Here is a 6,723-nt window from a genome sequence, read left to right as displayed (position 1 = left end):
AGCAAGAGGCAGTGAAGAGGACAGGCAAACAAGGGAAGGAGGGGCAAGTTACTTTTGCCCTTTAAACCTCTCTCCCTCTCGCCAGTCCTGCGCGCTGTCCTCTTAACGTTAAAAGTCATATGACCGAATAGGGTGTAGTCACTAGAAATAGAATCAGGATTCGAGAAGCGATCATGTGGGTCAGCCTTTTCTAAAACCACAACCATCATTACCACCACCCATCCTCCTCTTCTCTTCGATTGTTTTCACATAATACTGGAAAGAAGAGGGAGCTCCCAGATGTTCTCCATATTTGATCCTGTTCCTCCTCCGCCTTCTCTATGCAATCCTTCGATCTCGTCCTCCTACTCTTCCCTCTTTATAGCTTCCAGTGTTTCACAAAACAAATAAGTTTGTAAACAATTATTTGATGTCTATAGTTCACAAGAGACATTACATACCGAACAAAAGCCCAACACAAATGCTCAATGACATATGTAGTAAAATCAGCTCTTAACTCTAGCCATGAAGCACCATCTTTCACTGCCTTTGCCAGACAAACATTACTCAACATTGTTTTCAGCCCTTGAAACACCCACTCTCTCTCTCTCTCTCTCTCTCTCTCTCTCTCTCTCTCTCTCTCTCTCTCTCTCTCTGTTAATCATCTATCTATCTATGATCTATCTATCTATCTATACTGATAATGAATGATAATAACAATGGAAAAAATAATGGTATTAATAATATTAAAAATATTAATAATAATAATGATAATAATAATAATAATAATAATAATAATAATAATAATAATAATAATAATAATAATAATAATAATAATAATAATAATAATAATAATAATAATAATAATAATAATAATAATAATAATAATAATAATAATAATAATAAATAATAAAATATAACAACAATAAAAATAATGATGATACTACTACTACTACTACTACTACTACTACTACTACTACTAATAATAATAATAATAATAATAATAATAATAATAATAATAATAATAATAATAATAATAATAATAATAATAATAATAATAATAATAATAATGATAATATTAATAACAATAATAATAACAACAATAATAATGATATTAACAATAATAATAATAATAATAATAATAATAATAATAATAATAATAATAATAATAATAATAATAATAATAATAATAATAATAATAATAATAATAATAATAATAATAATAATAATAATAATAATAATAATAATAATAATAATAATAATAACAATAATAATGATAATAACAACACTAATAATAATAGTAATTGTAATAATAACCTTCCACCATGGAATAGACTGAGATGTGTATTCGAGCTCCTGTCGACTGCAGTGTGTTGTGTAAGATGGGTGGAGGGAGGGAGGCAGTACGACATAAAAATATCCCGCTAAGCGCTGGTTCCACTAAGAAACAAGTAAGATGGATCAGACGGAGTATCAGATTCAGTTAGTGAGGTGTTCTGATACTTCCCTCATGAAAGTATTCAAGTCGTTGGTAGGAAGAAGTACAAACGAAGGAAAATTGTTTCAGAACATTTCTGTGAGCATGCCGCGCTGCAAATGTCGTCTTCGATAGCTTTCAAAGTACAGCAAAAAAGTACCGCAGGATATATATATATATATATATATATATATATATATATATATATATATATATATATATATATATATATATATATATATATATATATATATATATATATATATATATATATATAATATGGTATGATATGGTGCCCATCTTGTATATCAGCCCCCCCCTTCACCTCGAGCTGGATTAGCCACTGCACACACACACACACACACACACACACACACACACACACACACACACCGCTTCGATAGCTCAGTCGGTAAAGCGCTGCGCTGCCAGGCTTCGCGGCGAGGCAGGCAGCGGTTCGAGCTCCGCCCATGCCGGGTTTTTCCCGCTTAGTAGGAGTTGTTACTGTCCCCCCTTGACCAAGGGGGATGGGGTGTGTGGTGTGTGAGGTTCTCGCAGTTCCCAGAGATCAACTAAAGAGTCTTGCTCAAATCGTGAGGGTACTTACTGGCGATTGCGAGTCCAACTCGTGATCAGGCCGTGGTGAAATACACCTTGGTATTGTACCGCATACACCACCTGTGAGGGGGCACTCAAAGCTTAATCGGCTCACCCTTCAGAACCGCTACAAATTAATCTGATGAGATTTGGAACCTCATTCATCACCAACCAACAACACCGACACCTAATTATACTAATGAAAAAGATGAATGATTACAATTTCTTATCCAAATAATCTCTATTAATATTTCTTTGCGTAGTATCACATTAATATTATTGTTGTTGTTATTATTATTATTATTATTATTATTATTATTATTATTATTATTATTATTATTATTATTATTATTATTATTATTATTATTATTATTATTATTATTATTATTATTATTATTATTATTATTATTATTATTATTATTATTATTATTATTATTATTATTATTATTATTATTAGTAGTAGTAGTAGTAGTAGTAGTAGTAGCAATAGTAGTAGTAGTAGTAGTTGTTGTAGTAGTAGTAGTAGTTGTAGTAGTAGTAGTAGCTCTTCTTACTTCGTCTATTATGGTATAGAGAGGGCTTTCTCACCTGACTTGTCACCGGTGATGGAATAGACTGTAGTGGTAGAAGTAGTAGAAGCAGTAGCAGCAGCAGTAGCAATAGTAGTAGCGTAACGGAAAACCATTTCCCTCGTTTCTTCGTGCGTCCTTCATTTGATATTTAATGAAACTCGAGGAAGAATATAATGGAGAGGCTCCGCCGAATCCTTGAGCATATCCTGCAACCTTGAATAGCGAGATTATACACGATATGAATCATGCAAGATCCATCTATCTATCTATCTATTTACCTATCTATCTATCTATCTATCTATTTCTCTCTCTCTCTCTCTCTCTCTCTCTCTCTCTCTCTCTCTCTCTCTCTCTCTCTCTCTCTCTCTCTCTCTCTCTCTCTCTCTCTCTCTCTCTCTCTCTCTCTCTCTCTCTCTCTCTCTCTCTCTCTATCTATAACTATATATCTATATATCTATATATATAAATAAATATATATATATTACTCTTAGTTCTGAAAGTGTGCGTGAGCTGCAATTTGATCGCAGAAAGCTGACGATGTTTCCAAGTTAGTTTCCCTGAACTTTCATTCTTTTATTTTTACTGTCTTATTCAAAACAATTGTAAAGTGCCAAAGTATTGTATTACTACAATATAATAATGTGTATCAAGTGCACTAGATGCTTGTTTTGCGTGTGTGAGTGTGTGTGTGTGTGTGTGTGTGTGTGTGTGTGTGTGTGTGTATTTACCTATTTGTAGTCCACCGGGTCCGAGCTAAGTTCTTATAGTCCAGTCTCCATATCTACATTCATCCAGCCTTTCCTTCATTTGTTAGACACTATTTGCCTCCACCACCTCACCCCACAAGCTGTTCCATGTGTTAACACTTCTATGTGGAAAACTATACTTTTTCAAGTCACTCAAACAGGTTCCTTTATTCAGTTTCTTTCCATGACCTCTCAGCCCCTGCGTTCTCGCAGTTGAGAAGAGATCATCTCTATCCACCTCATCAAACTTATTTACCAACTTATACAGCGTGATCAGATCTCCTCTCTCCCTTCTTTGTTCCTGTTTCGTCAAGTCCATCTCCTTCAATATGTCTTCATATGTCATATTCGAGGGTTCTGGGACCATTTTAGTTGCAATTCTCTGTATCCTTTCCAGCTTTCTGATATCCTCTTTTTTGTGAGGCGATCATACAACTGCAGCATATTCAAGTTTTGGTCTTATCAGTGTTGTTATTATTTTCTTCATCATTTCTTTGTCCATAAAATGGAATGATACCCTTATATTTTGCATCATCCTGTAGGTTTCTCTAAATAGCTTGTTTATGTGCTTTTCTGGGATAGTGTGTCTTGCATCGTTATATATATAATACCAAATCATTTTCTTCATGTACTACCTTTAAGTTTTCTTCTCCCATCCTGTATGTTTTCCTCGGTCTTTTTTTTTATTTTTCCCCATTTCCATAACATGGCATTTGTTTGCATTAATTCCATCTCCCATAACTGGCTCCATCTATACACTCTGTCCAGCAGTTCTTCAGTCTTCCTCCGTTCTCACTTTTCTTATTAACTTTACATCGTCTGCAAAAAGGCTCATATAACTTTTTATACCCTTCGGCATATCATTTATATATATTATGAACATTATTGGTGGCAGAACTGAGCCTTGAGGAACTCCACTCTCTACTATCCTCCAAATTGATTTCTCTTCCCCAATCACCGTCCTCGTTTCTTTTCCTGTTAAGTAATCCTTCATTCACTCGATAACCTTTCCGCCCATTCCTCCCCACTGCTGTAGTTTCCAGATTAACCTTTTGTGCAGACGCTTTTTTTCAAATCGAGATATACACAATCAGCCCATCCTTCTCTCTCTTGCACCACGTCTATTGCTCTTGAGTAGAAACATAGTAAGTTGGTGACACGATTTCTCTTTTCTAAATCCAAACTGTCCCTTATTTATCATGTTTTCCTTTTCTAAATGTTCGACCTATTGTTTTTTTTATTATACTTTCACAAATCTTGCACATTACACTTGTCAAAGAAACTGGTCTATAATTTAGTGGTTCAGTTTTATCTCCACTTTTATAAATTGGTACAATGTTCCCTCTCTTCTACTCTACGGGCACTTTTCCTGTATTTATAGAGCATGTTGTTATGTCATAAAGTGGCTCCAATAATTCATTTCTACACTCTTTTAACACTTGACCCGAGATTCCAACCGGTCCCATAGCTTTCCTTCCATCTAAGGTTTTAATTAATCAGCTGTATCAGTTCCCCTTTCTCACCTTTACTTGATTTAGTTTCCCTTCATTGCAATTTTCGAGACCCCAGTCAAAGTCAGTTTCTTTAGTAAACACTATGAAAAATTTTATTTAATATTTCTGCAATTTCTTCGTCCTTTACGTAGAATGTGTGTGTGTGTGTGTGTGTGTGTGTGTGTGCGAAGTTCACCATAGTCTGATCACGCGATAGATTAGTGATCGCCAGCCACTATACCCTCCCCGAACGACGGAGCTCGCAAGTGTCGGATATCTGGGTTCTGCTGAAATCTTACACCTACACACACCCGGAAGTCGGGACACAACCCCCGGGTGACACCTGGTACAAATTCACTGCGGGGTGGACAGGCGGGATGGGTCAAAGGAGGCTGCTCCTCCGTCTCTTCAGCCAGGGAATTGAACCCGGGTCTTCTCGGGTGTGAGGCAAGCGCGCTAATCATTGCACTTCGGAACTCATTTTTTTTTCTGTGTGTGTGTGTGTGTGTGTGTGTGTGTGTGTGTGTGTGTGTGTGTGCGATCAAGGTTACTAATTTGAGCACGTTTCACTGTGTGCATTAAATTGAATGATTGCAAAGATTAATTTGAGTGTTGTATTTCCGCGTGTTTTTTCATGCTTGCCAGGTTAATTGCAAAGTTTTACACCTTACAGGAATCACTTAAGATGGTGAGGGTGCGGGATCTGCTTGACCTAACAGCATTATGGTCTACTGAAGGAATAAGGAAAAAAATGCTGTTAGTCTATAAACATGCATTCCAATCCCCTCTCCCAACTCCCCTCCCCATTCCCCTACACCCCCACTTCCCCTCCCTCTTCCCTTCTTTCCCTCGTTATAGGTCCGATTGGTAAAAGCTTTATCGCACATTTTACAGCCATATAGTTAGATAAAACAATTCGCAATAATCGATGAATCAATAAATATATGAAGTTCACAAACTATAATGTAAATGCGAACCACCCGAACCTTGTGTCTGATTACTTCCTTCCGCCAATTCATCCTTATTATACGTAAATATAACAAAAAACAAATATATGTCTTCCGCTGTCGTACACTTATCACAATTATCACCTTCATTATCACATCCAATCACTGAGGCTCCGAGAGTGTCAGTCAGAATAGCCTTGGAGAGTCTGAAGTGAGCATTATCGTGAGCTAGCAACCTGCTGTCACACAGCGTGTCCGATTTCGTGGATACTGTATGCTAGTCTACGCATAGTAAACAGTCGTCAGTGTCAATAATATCCAGGCAGCAATAACACATACCGTCAATTATAGTCGATAATGAGTCAAAAAATATTAGTAATGTCGCAAATAGCTGTTTTGTTAATTTACAAGATCACTGATTATGATTATCAAACAGCTTTGGCGCTGACTCCACCACCGAGAAAATTAGCAGGCTTTATAGCACCTAGAGGCAATAGCAAGGCCACACTAGACAAAAACGGCAAAGTGTCTGGAGTTGTCAGAATCGCTCTTAAAATGGTTTAAGTTTCGAGCTCCAGCGACGAAACTACTGGGAATAGGGAAATGTTATGCATCATATTGAAGAGAACATTGGTATGGCTAAACTATTTGTTAAATAGGTTTCTTGAAATTCTCAAAAAATGAGTGGGTTTCAAGGTTCGGAACTCAATTTTTTTTTCAGTCTTTTTTTGCGAATTTATTCGATTGTTTACCCTTTCGAGTCGGTTTTCTAGCCCTTTCATTTTGCCGTCGATTGATACCAAAAACATTTCTGTAACCCCAGAAATAAGGGGGTTATAGCGATTTGCAACAAAGCGGTTGATTTTCCAAAATTCGCGGCTTAATGACAAGGGCGCCGCAAAATCAAAAGAG

This window comes from Eriocheir sinensis, chromosome 46 (genome assembly GCF_024679095.1).
Source record: "Eriocheir sinensis breed Jianghai 21 chromosome 46, ASM2467909v1, whole genome shotgun sequence".
In the NCBI taxonomy this organism is placed as follows: domain Eukaryota; kingdom Metazoa; phylum Arthropoda; class Malacostraca; order Decapoda; family Varunidae; genus Eriocheir; species Eriocheir sinensis.
The sequence above is the reverse complement of the archived record's forward strand: the minus strand, read 5'-3'. Positions refer to the sequence as shown.